General features: G+C 52.4%; 1 protein-coding gene and 1 long non-coding RNA gene across 10 annotated transcripts in view; one reads left to right on the top strand and one right to left on the bottom strand.

Moving 5' to 3' along the window:
* The window catches only part of CTBP2 (C-terminal binding protein 2), a 157,399-nt gene that overhangs the window by 64,241 nt on the left and 77,109 nt on the right, over window positions 1-16,049 (bottom strand). The gene's annotated exons all lie outside the window — the stretch shown is intronic.
* LOC144300963 (uncharacterized) lies at window positions 162-3,556 on the top strand. 2 transcript variants are annotated; one of them, XR_013367708.1, is made up of 4 exons: window positions 162-287; window positions 873-967; window positions 1,329-1,982; window positions 2,075-3,556. It is a non-coding gene; the product is annotated as an uncharacterized LOC144300963 (long non-coding RNA). The 2 variants fall into 2 exon arrangements; XR_013367707.1 differs by having other exon boundaries at window positions 1,329-3,556.

Genomic DNA, 16,049 nt, shown 5'->3' with positions numbered 1-16,049 from the left:
GTGGCGTGCTGGCCGCCGTAAGCCACTTATCCGAGTCATCCTTCTGAAGAGGGAGCGATGTGCAGGATCTGAACATATGTGGCAGCACGCCGCTGATGCGCACAAGCATTTCACGCAGCCACTTATTTTTAAGGCGTCGTGTGCTATGTTTATACTCCACCGAAACACTGCCAAGGGAGTCCACAAAAAAACAAGTCCGCTGCGGCCGCTCTGGCGACTCGGGCCTCCTGCTCTTACAGAACGGACCATCATAGCACACTGCTTGCTATCTCGACTCAGAAGCAAAGGTCGTAAAATAAGTCATTTGAAATTATTTGAGTACTTTGTTTCAAAGAAGAAAAGGTCACAAGTGGCTTTTAACTGGAAATGCCAGTACCAGCCTGATGCTCCCCACCCTGCTGTGTGTGTGTGTGTGAGAGAGTGAGAGAGCTCACCTGCAACCCTGGTTCTCAGCAAGCAACCAAACCGAAACTCTGCTGGGGAAGAACTGCCCATGCTCGTGCCCTGGAAGAGAAAGTTCTGGAGCCGATCCTGGCCTGTGATTCTATGCGGGGCAGTCATGCAGAAGGAGGATTGAGTGTATCCTGTGTGGGCAGAACCATGACCGAGGAGGGGGGAGGAAGCCCAAAGGGGATTTCGGGCGGATAAAGAAGTTTCTCACAGTCTAGTAAAGGCTGACCCTGGGGGTGTGAACCAGGCCCCTGCAGAGGGGGCCCTCCCCCAATGCCCCCGCCCCACAACCTAGGACTTGGGAGCGTCCTCTCTCGGGCTGCATGCAGCCCCATCAGGAGACTCCCTCAGGGGCAGGGGTGCCAAAGGAAGCACACACTGTGTCCCATCTGTAGGTGCTTTTTTTTTTTTTTTTGTTCTAGAATCTTCTGGCCTCTCCAGGAGGCATGCCCAAGGGGACCCGCGGCCCTTAAAATCCTGAACTCTCACGGGATTCCTGCGGAGGCGAACAGCCGCGGTATGTATCATTTTATTTTCACTCAAAACATCCTTCCTGGGACCATCCCAACAAGCTGAGCATACTATTTTCAACTAAGGCCCTGGCATTGTCTAGGAATGTTTTCAGGACTAAGCAAATTGCTAAAGCAAACATCTTATTTTTGTCTGCAAGGACAGCCAAGCACTGTAACATTTCCAGATAGGAATTCCAGTGGAACTGCCCCCTCTGCTGGACCCGCCTGCACCAGACACTCTGTCCAGGGAAAAGGCTCTGGCTCCAGACCCCGGGGTGCGGGGCGCCCACACGTTGCTGGGGGTGGTTTCCACTTCAGGAAGAAGTGAAAGTGGGCGGTGCAGGGTTCCCTTCTCCCCGCTGCCAGCTCCAAGGCACAGCTGCGGTTTGAAACCACCACCGATTCTCAGCGGTGCTGCAGAGGACACACCCAGGCCTTACTGGAGGGACAGGACTCGGACAGGTGACACAGTGCCCGGGAAGCACAGGTCCTTTAGGAGCAAAGCAGTGAGGCCCCAAGTCCCGCCAAGCCAGGGACAACGGGGAGGTGGCAGTGGCAGTGCTCACCTGGGTTCCGGCACCCATCACTGCCAGGCCAGCGGCCCCAGGTGGCCACTACCACGACTGGTGGTGTCATTCCTGGGAGCAGCTGCAGCGGTGACCCTCTGGGGGGGGTGGGGAGGGAAGCCCCAGGGACAGTCTTCAAGCCTCGGACTGGGCAGGGACCTCCTCATCCTCCCCAGCGGTTTGGAAAACCAGTTAAGTTATCAGCATCATTTGAAATGAGAAAGCTGAGGCGGGCTCGGGGGGCACAGCAGGTGTGCTGTCTGGACGTGAACTCAAGCAGCGGCGGCATCTGGTCCCGGCCACACTAGTGGCGTCTGGACAGCAGCTCCACGGATGCGTTTCTCGGTTTCGTTTAGCGTTTTCAGTTTGTGGTTTTGCAGGGCCAGAACTAAGTGAACTTGCAACTGTCTGCAAAGGAAAAACAGGGCCTGGAGTCTACACCCTTCACCTCTAGGTAATCAGGAAGGTCACCCCGAACAAGAAAAAGGGAGTGGGTGGGCACAGGGGTGGCTCATAAAGGTCACAAAATTGTTGAATCTTCTTTAGGCACGATGATGCTATTGCTGCTGTATTTCTAAATGGAGTCTTTATCCTTCGGGAATCTACAGGGAAGGATTTACCCAGGCACCGAGGCGACAGCCAGGGTGTGCCCTACAAGAGCCTGGTGGGATGTGCGGGGGGTGCACACGCCATGAGAGAGGCCATCAGCTGCCGAGTGCCCGAGCTGGCTGACGGGGACGTGGGTGTTGAGCACGCAATTTTCTCTGCTTCTGTAGATTTGAAAATTTCTGTGTGCGTGTGTGTGCGTGTGTGTGTGTTTTAATGCTCCCCTTCTGTAGAATGGGGACGGTGTCATCTACTTCGCAGGCTGCTGTGGGCATCGCCAGCCCCGCTCTGGTGGATGTTGTTAGTGACGCGCTGCGTACCATGCAGCCTCCTGGCGGCCCCGAGGGGGACGGCGTGGACGCAGCTGTGCTCCGCGGAGGGTTCTGGGGTCCCACACGGCAGCCGGGGACCCAAAGGGGGCCTCCCACAGCAGCACCGGGCATACACCACGCTGGCAGCAGCCCCTGCCTGGACTGGCACCGCACAGACCCACGGCGGTGGAAGCAAGAAGAACAGTGAGCAAATGATCACATCGCCCCTCTCCTTCCGAAGAGATCTGGAAAGCTAATTATGCGTTTCTCCCAGCACATCTTTATTTCTGATGTGGAACCAGCGAGGTGGATAGCTCTAGTGGGGAGAAACATCATACTTAAGAGAACTCCGGTAATTTGTTCATCCGTAAGCCACAGCGTGCAAGCATGCGTGGTGTGCACACGTCACGAGGCCCTTCGTGTGCCGATGGCGGTGACCGTCTGCTCTGAGCCTGGCTTCGGCCACGTGAGGAACCAGCAAGAGGGGACAGGGCAGTGCGTGCCAGCAATGCCAATCCCCTCGCAGGCCTCACCGATCCTTCCTCGCTGCCGCAAAGCTACCACGCTCCTCTCGCCCTACACAAAAACCAGGGTAAAATTCTAGGCCTCTGGCTCTCCGCCAGGAGTTAACAATTAATTGCCACATAAAATTGCTGATTCCTACCAAATGAAGCTCTACGATTTATCAACTCACGGACGGCGCAAACTCAATAGTGCTTCAACTTCATCACCCGAGCTATTGCTGTGCTCGGGATCAGGGACAGCTTTATTGGGAATGAAAGTTTTGCCAATTCAGCCAGGTGGGACAAACTTCCAGAGGAAACAAAGGCATTAAGCAGACACACAGAGCTCCCCGCAGCTCTCATCCAAGATCTCAAGGCCAAGAGAGCGTCTGGAAGACAAAGGTTCCCTAAAACCAGGCCTGGGGTGGGGGCCCCAGGATGTTCACCTGCGGCAGAGTCCCACACCCCACTCTCAGGCCACGGCACCACGGTATGTACAGTTAGGGCACTGCTCTCCGACACCCCAAACTTTAGAGCCCATTGTAATTTAATTAACCAACCCTGCCATTCCTGTAGGAGCCCAGTTATTTAAAATGCATTAAAAAAAAAATCACTGCCGATTGCTTATTTTCATCCAGGGCAATGAATTTATAAATAGCTTGTATGGTGCCGCAATTATGGAATACAACTCTGTGAAGGCCACATGTTACGGACAAGGGGCAGGCAGTGCCAGGCTTTCCAGGGCAGAAGACACCTTTGTGCTAGCGGGAGCCTTTCTGCCTGCGAGCCTGGGGATCCCGCCACTCCGGGGGTTGCTTTGGCTTCCGTCACCCTAATCCTGCGCTGTTGGACAGTGGTAGGTTGGTGTGTTTTTCTAATTTTAATCGAGCAGAGCACAAACAGGTAGGTTTCCTTCCTTCCGGTCTACACTCATCAGAGGGACAGGACAGGCAAGCACTTCTTCCAAACTCCCCAAACTCAGCCTTTTGGAGGAAAATCAACTTTGGGCGCATCCTGGGAAAAGAGTTCTCTCGACGCTAGACGTGAGCACTAGAGAGGCACTGATCCTTCAAAGCGTGGGAGCTCACGGGCACCTGGGTGGTGGCTCAGTCAGTTCAGTGTCTGACTCTTGGTTTTGGCTCAGGTCATGATCTCAGGGTCACGGGATTGAGCCCCGCATTGTGCTCAGTGAGGAGTGTGCTTGAGATTCTCTCTCTCCCTCTGCCCATCCCCCCTCCTACATGCATGTGCTCACTCTCTCCAATAAATAAAATCTTAAAAAACAAAACAAGGTGGGAGCTCCAACCCTCACGGGAGGAGCATCCCAACTTAAACAGAGAACTTGAAACAAAAATCAGAAACTAGCTTCTTAAAAACCAGAAAAGGTATTAGTAGATCCAGCTGGCTGATTTTCCCCATTTCCGGCCACTCCAATTTGTCTGCTGTCGCCCTGGACCCCTCCCTGCCCCAGGAGTGAGGAAGTGGGGATGCAGCCTGAGGTCTGTGGTCAAGGTCACAGGAAGACAGAAAAAGAATGAAACCTTTCTGGTTTGGTGACTTAGCTCAAAGCCAGTTTTGTTCTTTTCTTCTTTCTTGGCCCAGTTCTGCATATTTAGGGCTTGGGTTTCAGGACTATCCCTACCTCACTGGTTTTACTACTTAATGAGCAGAGCCTATTCTCCAATGATTCTCTGAAATACTGCCCCCAGGTAACCACTCCAGCTTCGTGGAGAACATGAAAGCAGCCTGAGCTGGCAAGGAAATGTCCGGCACCAGCATACAGACAGCAGTCCCCGCTGGCCGGACAGGAACCCAACCCCATGTAAGCTGTGGGTCAGTCAGGAGGCTGCTGCTTCACAGAACACCCAGAGCTCTCACCAGCTCAGCTGTTGGGGGGGGGGGGGGGGAGAGACAGGCTCCTGTTAACACAGAATTCACAGAGAAAGCCATGAGCTATGATCTGGAATGTTCTTTGACTTGGGGATCTGACCCTTCCAGAAAGGCCAAGCCCGCATCAGAACCACAAATTGAAGGCCTGCAACTGTGGCACTCGGCTTGAGTGCAAAACCCAACAAGGCCCCGTTGGCATGACAACTCACTGGGCTGTACATTCAGAGTTTATATGCTTCTCCGCGGGTAGAAGAACAACCTTTTTTTTTTTTTTTTTTTTTAAGTTTTTTTTTTTAAGTTTTTTAACAACCCAGGGGAGGGTCAACAGTTTAATTCAACTTCTGTCTGGCTATTAAGTAACTCCAGTAAAATACTGTAGAGGAACTATGGCCATGAGGCCATTGGTCTCACCAGCTGTTCTCCCTAAAGCCCTAGGGGACTAGGGGGTTTGGGGCAGGGCAGCTGGGGAGAGTAGTGGCGTGGATCCGGTTAAAGGATGCTACACCAGTGATATGGCGGATCCACAACCCCTGTGCAAGGAGCCCCCACTCACCCTGGGTTTTCCTTCTGTGGGTCTCTTAGCTGGGAACTAAGTGGGGGGCCCAGAGAAAGTGGAAAGTCCCATTAGAGGAGGAGTCCACAGCACCCACACTGGCTGGATCTGGCCAGCCCCAGCAGAAATGGAATCCTACCGAGGCCTAAGACTAGATTAATCTTCATTCAACCTCCATTTGAAGACAGTGATGCTCATTTCCCTCTTCTAGGTATTTGGGTCATGTTTTGTAAGGTTGTTTTGTAGGCTTGTTTTGTAAGGTGGAAAAAAAAAAAAAGAGGGGGGGTCATCATCCACCAGGCTCTGAACACCTGGCTGTCCAACGGCTGCACATTTAGCTACCCCTCTAGTGTACAATGGGCCAAAACCCCAACCCCAGCAGGTGAGTCATGCTCTGGAGGCAAGCAGAGCCACTGATAGGACAGTCTAAAAGCGTTCGGGTCAGAATGCTACATCCTTCTCAATTGTTAGGTGCACGCATGGTGCTGGGTGGTGTCAGGAGATGAAAAGGATGGGGAGCGGGGCTCCCTGCCTTTGGGGTACAGATGCCATGGAAAGGCACTGGAAGTAGCCAAGAAATGCAGACAACCTCATGTGACACCTCTTCTGTCCCGCGACTCCAGGTCTGAGTGCCGTGGAGAGCACCAGAGGTCTGCCACTTAGCTGGAGAGCCGTGTGACCTGTCACCTCAGCCCTCCACACCTTGGTCCCTTATCCATAAAAGCAACTACTGGGATTTTTAAGATGCAAGAGAGGAAGTGTCTAGCCCAGGGTGCCCTGTGTATGGCTCACGTACACCTCAGGATGACCGAGAGAGATCACACCACTCCTACACACTACACACCATCCATAACCTGGTTTAATCCCAAGAGGACAACCAGACCCACAACAGAGGGATCACTCTACAAAATACACGTATGTAGGCCTTGAAATTGTCAAAGCCAAGAAGGGCCGAAGGAGACAGGACGACCACATGTAATGTGGTATCTGGAGGGAATCGGGAACGGAAAAAAAAACCCGAAAGGTGGACTTCGGTTAAGAATCCACACGGGTTCGGGATCCCTGGGTGGCGCAGGGGTTTAGCGCCTGCCTTCGGCCCAGGGCACGATCCTGGAGACCCAGGATCGAATCCCGCGTCAGGCTCCCGGTGCATGGAGCCTGCTTCTCCCTCTGCCTGTGTCTCTGCCTCTCTCTCTCTCTGTGTGACTATCATAAATAAATAAAAATTAAAAAAAAAAAAAAAAGAATCCACACGGGTTCGTTAACTGCAACAGATGTAGTATGCTAACATAAAATGTTAGTCATAGGGGACCTGGATGCGGAGTGAATGGGAACTCTATGCCACTTTCTCAACCTACCTGGAAATCGAAGTGTTCTAAAAAAACCTAACGGCCATAAAAAGAATTGCTTCTCTAAGTGCCATTTCCCAAACTTCTGGTCACCTCGACACTCGGCCCATTTTAGCTACCAAAACACGGTGCCATCTTCAAAAGTGATGTGCTTCAGCTAGGGCATAAGCTTGTCTTCCCCAACCTGGGTCACCAGGTTGCCGCCAAGGGCAGGGTCAGCCCCTGGGAGCTGGTGAGCTACAGGCCCCATAAAGGTCTGACTGGACCCAGTCGGGCCCTCCAAACTCCTTGGTGGGCATCACTGCCCACTTACGTTGCATCACTCCAGCAACATTAGAGGACACCTGCTACTGAAAATAACCAGGTATGGCTCACCTCGGCTGATGGAACCAACAAGAAACCAGAAAAGAAAGTGAGGAGAATGAGTCTCAAGGTCAATCCCATCACACGGCAGTAGCTCCCACCAACCGGGGATCTGGGGTGCTTTATGGCAGAGGCAGGATCCTGCCCCAGTGACCTTCCTTGGGTGTGAAGGACATATCTGTCCTCTCTACAAATATCCATGGAGCCCCTGCTCGATACCAACAAGCACCACAGAAGGGCTGTCCCCAAATTCAGGAATCTGAAATTTCACCTGCATTGCGAGCACACAAGTTATGTACAGAGTGAATAACAGAAACGAAAGGGAAAGTTATTCTTGTACTTTTAGAAACCTGCATCCCATTTTCCCTCAAAATAGTTAAGTTGTAAAAATCTGAGATGCAAAGAAAATGTTATTTACATTTTGGGTAACTAAGGTTTAGTGACTGATGAAAAGCAGAGTATTTCCTCCTAAAAGACAAGCTACAAGTTTCAATGGAACATGAAACACAGTTAAGAAGCAACTATTGGAAGGGTCAGGGATTCATCTGCAGACAGCACTGAAGATGTCCAGCATCCGGGGAGAGGGAGGGGGGAAGGAGGAGGAGGAGGAAAGGCCCCCCGAGAGCTTCAGTGCCCAGGCAGGGACAACTGTCCACGTTCCTCAGATTGGTTGTTCGCACACAGAGGCTGAGCTGGATTACCAGCGGCTGCCACACAGACGGGTTTGGGAGCCACCGCTGTCGGGCCCCGAGTGCCTGGCCCCTGGAGAGGAGGAAGTGTAGGACTAGTAGGGTTTGGGAGGGGTTTACTGTACCACCAACTCCCTTGTAACTTGGGGCCAGGCTTACTTGGCCCAGCAAGGGAGGACCAGGCCCTGGGCTTCTCCAATGGGGCTGCTTTGTTGTCTCTGCAATCCCAGGCCAGTCTCCCTCTGCATGATGCTTATATTCTCCTCTGGATTCCACTCCTTGACCTCAGATGATTCACTTCGTCTCTCTGATCCCCCAGAATGGAATGCAGGGACAGCCACAAAGGGCCCAGGTGGAGCAGGTGCCCACCATCCTCCCAACAACAGCCCCAGGGCCGGGCACTCCCAGCCCGACTGTGCTGTGACCCCCTACAGGGTCCCAACAATCAAGGTCCTTCTGCCAATGACACAGCACCTCACGGCACCCACATCATGGTTCTGGGAGGTTTTAAATTCCAAAATCAGAATCGGGTAAAGTCTAAACTATAAAACATCCTGAACAATGAGTTTCACCCAGCATGCACTTGCTCAAAGTTTCCATGTAGACAATTCTATTTTCCAGGACGAAATTCCTAAGCTGGGACATGGTCACTTCTGTTTGTTTTGCTATTTAATCAGGAAATGGGAGACTCCGCGGACCAAACCCCCTTTCCGATGGAGGCTCTCAGAGGAGAATCTTTTGTCATTTGCCTGTTCCTGACACCTCCCTGAAACTGAATATAAACCAGCGGTGGAGGATCTCCTTTATTACAGTTTGTGCAGGCACACACCTGAAGGAATTGAATAATAAAGACGAAAAGTTACCCTCTCTATAGAAAACTATGGGCTTTAGTTGATAATAATGTATCAATTTTGGTTCGTTAATTACAATGATTAATGGAAGGAACAAATGTAGGGAAAACCATGTGCAGGGATGCGGGACACTTTCTACCATCCTCTCAATTTTTCTGTAAATCTAAACCTGTCCTAAAATGTAAATGTAAAATATATTGAAAAAAAATTAATCCTAGGGGAAAAGTGACCCGCTGTCCCTGACGCTGCATTCCTATAAGAAGAGATGCCCTGTTGGTGGCGAGTACCTGCCCCCACCCCTTGCTCTGTGTGTTCAAGTGATGTTCTGTCTGCATCCAGAGGCTTCTGTGGGCCTGTGGCTGCAACGGCCCACCCCCTGGAAGGCACCCACCTCCGCTGAGGGGTGGACAGGGCAGGCTCTGAGCCCAGGTGAGGGGGCCTGGGTGCGGGGCGGGAGCTCCATCAACCCATGGGCCTGCTGAGGGCAGCCAGTCCTTGGCACCAGACTCGAGAGGGCCAGCCATGGCTTCGGGGGGATGAATGGAAAAACGAGGATATAAATGTGAACGCCAGTGACGGAGGAAGTGGTAAAGGCCGCTAACAAATCGGTCGTTTGTGTAGTGAGCTCGAGCTGATGTGGAACAGGAAATTAATCCAACATGCTGAAGCCTCGCAATCCGATTCTTGGAACCAGGCAAGGGGGGCGGGGGGGAGCCCACTCCCCAAAGTGAAGTAAGACCAGAAACACAGCAGTAAAAACTCACGAGACTCAAATTAAAACAGACCTAACGGCCAGGACTGCGGGCCGGGGAGCCCGAGGACGGGACCAGGCGGCCCGCTTTTAAGGGCTCTTTGGAGAAGCAGGGCTCAGCAGAGCCAGGAGGGAAATAATGGCAAAATAAAATCCGTGACAGATTAGACGATAAATCTCCGAAACCAGAGCTAACAGTCCAATATTTTTCCAATAACTTCTCCCTCAATAAGAAAACGATCAGCAGAAAATCTCCTTCGTAGATACCCAGAAACGGTTACCACGCTGCCAAATGCTTCCAAAACAGACAGACACCGCACCTTTGCAAAGACGTCTACCAAATGCTGTGCCTTCGGAAACAGAGCGAGCAGGAAGCGGAGTCTGGCAATATTTACTGAGGACGATGAGCCAAAACAGTCGGCTGCATACAGATGCAGAAGTCAGCGCATTTGGTGGAGACGGGCGGTCAGGACAGGCACCTTCCCTCCCCGCTCGGAGGGTGGCCGGCTGCGGGCCTGGACGTCCACACCCTGCACAAGCCCCTCGGGGCCTGGGTGCGAGTGTCCGTGGCCAGATCCCCAACCCCCGACCAGAACCCAGCTGCGGCCCTATCTGTCCTGCGAGAAAATGCAAGCAGGCGGGGTGGGCAGAAGCAAAGATGCCAATCTCTGCGTCCACCGCACACCAGCCTTTCACTTGCAATCCTCGTGGGGTGTAGGGAGAGCAGCCCCCCCCTTTCCCAGCCCCCTCCGGCTGCCAAATGGGGCTGCTGGGAACCCCAAGTGACTGTCTGGACATCCCTGGAGGGACTCACAGAGCAGACTCACGGTTTTCATGGGGCCTGAAAACCCAAGGCCATACAGAAGCCAGTCACAGGTTCAGTAGATCCCCCTGGATATGGGCTTCGGGGCTATTTATCTTACAAGCAGGGCCCCAAAACATTATCAAAAACATTGATTACAGTTTTGGCAATCGTTACTTAAGCCACTACTTAAACCGTTGGATGCAATAAATAGAGCTAGGACAGAATGGTAAGCAGCTGAGATTCCACCTCCAGAGCCCAAGAACACTGTGTCAGAAAAAGAACACAGCCCCGGCAGTTCCAGAAGGGCTGGCCCAGCCCTCACATTCAAACCCTGCCTGATAAATCATCCTGAGGACTCCTTGCTGCTCTTCCCATCACAGGGACCACTGTGTCAAGCTTCTGCGAAGTCTGGTCCTTCCTAAATCTCTGTGTTGGAGGCAGCCACAAGGAAGCTCAAAACAAAGCATCTCATTTCTTCAACGGCTCCCACAGCTCTTTCAAATCGGCTCTTTACATAAAACGAAGCCATTAATGGCATCAGGAACCGTATTTTACGTGACATGTCAACTGCCTCGTTTCATACACTGGATATGCAATATGGTGACCAAGACGTATTTTCCTAGAAGAAAAATAAAATCAAGCTGCTTTTAGAATATAGGTTCATTAGGGTTTGACGTACCCAAGGGCTAGCACCTGAGCTTGCCGCTGGGTCCACGCACGGTGCGGACAGGTAGGTGACTGGAGACAACTGGGTGTATGTAGCCAGGGCCGGGTGCTGGGCTGGAGGCTGTGCTCACACACCCCACCCCCCACCCCCCCAGTTTACAAGTGCAAACAGCCTCAGGGAGCTTTCAGGGGCCTGCCTGAGAGATCAGGATTCCCGCAGGAGTCTCTCTCCTCTTCCTCAAACCTGTCCAACACCCCAGGATGCTGAGGGCCACACGAGCCACTTCAGGCTTTCTCAGCGTTAGCACTGCTGACATCTAGCTGGAGAATTCTTTATTGTGGGGAGCTGTTCTGTGCCTCGTATGTTTAATAGCATCCCTGACCTCTACCCACTAGAAGCCAGCAGCTTCCCTCACCTGAACAGAAAATATCTCTAGGCATTGCGCGGGTCCCCTGGGTGGGGGTGCCAAGTCCTGGGTGGAGAGCTGCTGGGTGACCCTGGCCCCGGTCCTTCTCAGCAGGACATAGCACAGTAGTCAGCGAGCAACGCTGAGACCGAAGCCTAACACATGGTTCACGTGTGAATTCTCTGTGTGGCCAGAAGGACAAAACTTTCCCACCAAGCAGAAGTCTGGTCTAGTCCTTCCAGCCGGGACCTCTCAGGAGAGGGTGGGATGAGTCCTCCTGGGTCAAAGAACCCCTTAGCACGGGTATGCAAGGCTGTAACAACCAAAGGCCCTTGGCACAGCATGGGGGTGGGGTGGGGGGATGCTGGGCCAGGATGGCACCTGCATAGAAATAAGGGAACGTCTCCTAATTATCATTTTTAGACAAAAGGAAATTTTGGCCCCATGATCACTTGTCCTTAAAAAGCATTACATAAAAATCCACACGTGTATTTTTAACGTCAATCGTCTAGTGACATCTACTACTCTGCCAAACTCTTTGGCAAGGTGACGTTCTTTCTTTCCAACATAATCACTCTTTTTTTTTCCCCCCAACATAATCACTCTTGAAAACAACTTCGCACTGTTCATAGGACTAAGGACACAGTCTATGAAACCCTCCCCTGCCCCAGACTCAGGAAAAGGACATCCTCTGCTGATGATTCTGGAGCCTGGAAGCCTTTCATGGGGTCAGCTTGTGTCACGCGTTACCGTGGGACAGTGGGCAAGGAGCTAGGGCTGGTCTCTGGGGGTTATGGTCTTGAGGCCGTGTCCACAATCTGGGAGAATGAGCTTTGATTCACACTGGCCAGCTGGTCTCAACTCCCCCTGCTTCTGCTCTTCACTCTCCCCTAAAAGCTAAGAAGGTAACCTCTCCCCCAAACATTTCCCTTCCAATGACTCACTACGAATCTTAAGGGAAAAGGCCATCTAGTCAATAATTCAAACCCACATTCCTCACGGTTAAGACACTTTTTCTATCTCTGGAAATAAGGCACACCTCCGGCCTCCATTGCTTCATCTAGAAAACCACCAGGGGCTTCCAGAAGCTTCCTTCCAACCTCACATACTGGGACCTTCTAAGCCTGAGCGCCACTTCATGATTCTGAATTAGAGAGAGAACATCAGTAGCTAGAAGAAAAGCTTAAGGCACCGTGCTTTTTATTTTCCAATTTCTTACGATAATGTACCATAGAACTCAGATCCTAGCAAAAAGTTGTTTTTCTTGCAGAGGTGGGTGCAATTTCAGGCTATCAAAGTCACAAGCCAAAGTGCCTGATGGCACAAACACATGAATTACACACCAGCGGTGCTGGGTGGTGGGCTCCACTGCAACTATGGTGCTCGCCACGCGGAAGGTGATAGAACCACCCAAGAAGACAAGGGGTTCCATATAAACAATCAGCCACAGAGACCACGGAGACCATCCGGGGTCTTGCCAGCCATGACCCATCAAGAGGCCACAAAGCCCATGGTGAGCACCACCCTCTGGATACCCATGAAGCAGGACCAAGTGGACACCGTGAAACACGCTGCAGGGTGTTCCTTTCCGTCCTCCCATGATCTGCTCCTCAAAGCATCCCCGTGCAGCACGGCCCACCACCCTGTCCCTTCCTAAGTCTAAACTAGTTCGTGCCTCCATCACCCGGGCAGCTCGGCCTCCTCAACTGCAGGGCGGCCACCGCAGAGGTCTAACTGGATGGTCAGCGCTGGCCAAGGTGGGGAGGTCTCTCACCTGGGGATGGCCCGAGGCTACCAAGTCCCAAGTGCTCATCAACAGTAGGATGGGTACATAAACCCGAGTACATTCATACAACGGAGTATTACACAGCAGCTGGCAAAACTGAACTGCCTTTCACACAACACAGACGAATGGCGCACACACAATGCAAGAAGGTACAAGCCATATGGTTCCATTTTAAGTAAAAACAGGCAAAGGTAATCCAAGGTAAGTCCAAAGAGTACCTCTGAGGAGAGGGACACAGGGCGGGAGGCTCCCCCCAGAAGACTTCTGAGCTTGCCCTAGTGGGGGGTTCAACCGTGTATTTGCTGTGTAAACTCATCGAGCTGCACACTTCAGGTCTGTGCTCTGTTTGCATATCCTATTTTCATTAAAATTTTAAAAGATGGATAAAGCTGCCCAAAGTCTCACCACTCATTCCAGAGGCTCCCTCCTTCCCTGGGGCAACTTCCTTCTGGCTTCCTCTCCAAGCTCCAGATCCCCATCCCCCAGTACCAGACTTCCCACCATGGGGCCACGTCCCACCTCCCCAGCCCAGATGGAGGATGAACGCAGGCACATGTGATCTAGACTGGACAGGACAGGACATACCCAGGTGTTGTAACGCCTCGGGGGAACATGGCACAGGGCTCTTGGGTTCCAGCCCCACCTCCAAGGCCCCCTCGCCCTAAGTCCTTAGCAAAGCCATCCCACCTGGGTCAGCTCACGCACCACGAGCGAGCGGCTTAACCCAGAGACCCAGCCTCTCTTTCATGTCTGGAAGGTTCCATGCGTCCTGAGCAGGATGGCCACCCCCCCTGCTCCTTCCCTGGGGGCTGGCCAGGCTGCCCTTCCTCGCTCCCTCACCCCCAGTCCTTCCAGCTCCCTCTACCCCTCAGCAAAAGACACACATGGGTCTGAGAGCCTCAGCCTGTCCACAAAGCACAAGCTCACTTTTACGAGCCCTCCCACCCACTGGACGTAAGACACGCTGGGCGCAAAGGAACCGCCCGACACCCAGTGCCAGCCAGGTCGGCCCTGCCTTGCTTGAGCTGCTGGTGAGAGAAACCCAGACCGGGAGTTGTAGCAAGGGTTAGGAGTTTCAGATCCACGCAGGCCAGAGGCAGCTCATTTCTCAGGAACTGCCTACGGATTTCCAGATTTCTTCCCAGGAGAGTTAGAACGTCCAGAAAGGTTTCTTCCTTCCCAGACCCCCTCTTCATCCTTTCCCCTTTAAATTGCCACTTCTGCCAAGAATCATCCGTCTTGCTGCTTCCTGCTGCTCCATTAATTACAATAACAAGAAATAACCCCGCGGTGATGTCATCCAAACTTTTACTTCCTGTAGTGAAGGAACAGGTCAGCCCAACTGCTCGGAGGCCAGCTGCGTCACGCCTCCATTTTGGAAAGGAAGGGGAAAAAACCCCAAAATCCATGGCTGTTGCACTCCATGAAAGCTTTTATGTTTACAGAGGCACTCACCCCAAAGGTTTTATAAGTTAAATAAAAATAAAGTGTGTGTCAGGCACCGCTACCACCAAAATGTAGCTATTGTGAGGGGGAAACAAGCCACCGATTGTGTAAAGCCGTGAATGTAGGTTTATATGCATAAAGAAAAGCCACATTTTCAAGACACACGGAATGATGTAGGGTACAAAGGACACCCAGTGTTTCTATAGCATGTGTGAGCTGACACGAGGTGGAATTTGTTGTTTCTGACCTCTGCGGGGATACTGAGGCACCTGTGGGTGCCACGGACACATGTGGGAAAGGACAGCTCCCCCCCATCTTCTGTGTGTTCAGAGTGACGGAGGTGGAGGTGGAGCAGAAAGTCCCCCCCACCCCCACCCAGGTCCACGGGCTCGCAGGACAGGTACTCGTGTCCTTCCCAAGACCCAGAGGCCAACACTGGTAGGCACTTTTCATTCTCTGAAGGGATCAAAGAATGAAGCTGTGTTGGGATTTCCAACAAAAAGGCTCTCTGGGGGACAAATGGGAGGAGCCTCCTGGGAAGGAAGGGGATGCGGGTCAGCTGCAGACGTCACCTATCAAATAGCCAAACCTGACCCAACCGTATTCCAGGTCTTCCATCCCCCTGCACCTTGCTCTCCCCACAGCACTCAGTCACTACACCACCTGGAGCCTCGTCTGTGTCCTCGACACCTGGGATCGATGTTTTCTTGGGCTGCTGATTCAAGGGCCAGGTCTGAATCTGGACACAGGTGTCATCTCTGTGCGGATGTGCCGTTTCAAGAGGGATGGTCACCCCGATGCTATATATTCCCCCCACAGGGGAGAACGTGCTCTGACCCCAGCACAAGTCCTGCAAGAAGAGAACTAGAAGCTTCCTTGTGGAAGGCCTCATGTATTAAGATCAATCGAGGGAGCTTCTAGGAACTCTTTCTTACTGCAGTGATGACGGGGCCCAGAGATTGCCCAAGATTCTGCTGTTGTCATTGTCCCCAGTCTGCCAGAGGCCAGGTCTTATTATCAATTATATCAATTACTTGCGGCTGAACCCTGGTGTGTTCCCAAGGACACTCCGGCACCCAGAGCTAGATGTTCCACAGCCACCCGAAGATTTTTCCACTTCCACAGCTCTTTTAAATTAACCCTGTCCTGACCAGGTCCCGACCAGCTCTACTAGGGTCGATTCCAAGTACCCCCACAAAGTGTTGAGGAGACTTGAAGGCACAGGTGGGGGCAGAAGCAGCACGTTTTTCTTGGGGGGGGGCTTCTGGAGTCAGCCAGTGAGGGAGAACCCAAGAGCACTGTGTTAGATACCTTGGGGCACCAGGTGTCTCCCCCACAACTCAATTTGACCCTCCAACAAGCGTGTTTTTTCTTTCTCGAATTACGTTTTCCTACATGGATCATGGCCAGAATATTCCTTCTAGGCCAATCAATAAGCTGGGGTAAAAGCACCCCAAGCTCCAGCCGTTGGTGAGTTTGGGTGTCTCCGCCCTCCACAGGGAGTCTGAAAGCTAGGAGTGGGGTTTGCTGGGTCACCTGGTCCCT

Source organism: Canis aureus, chromosome 29, assembly GCF_053574225.1.
Source record: "Canis aureus isolate CA01 chromosome 29, VMU_Caureus_v.1.0, whole genome shotgun sequence".
In the NCBI taxonomy this organism is placed as follows: Eukaryota; Metazoa; Chordata; class Mammalia; order Carnivora; family Canidae; genus Canis; species Canis aureus.
This window is presented reverse-complemented; position numbering and strand designations above follow the sequence as displayed.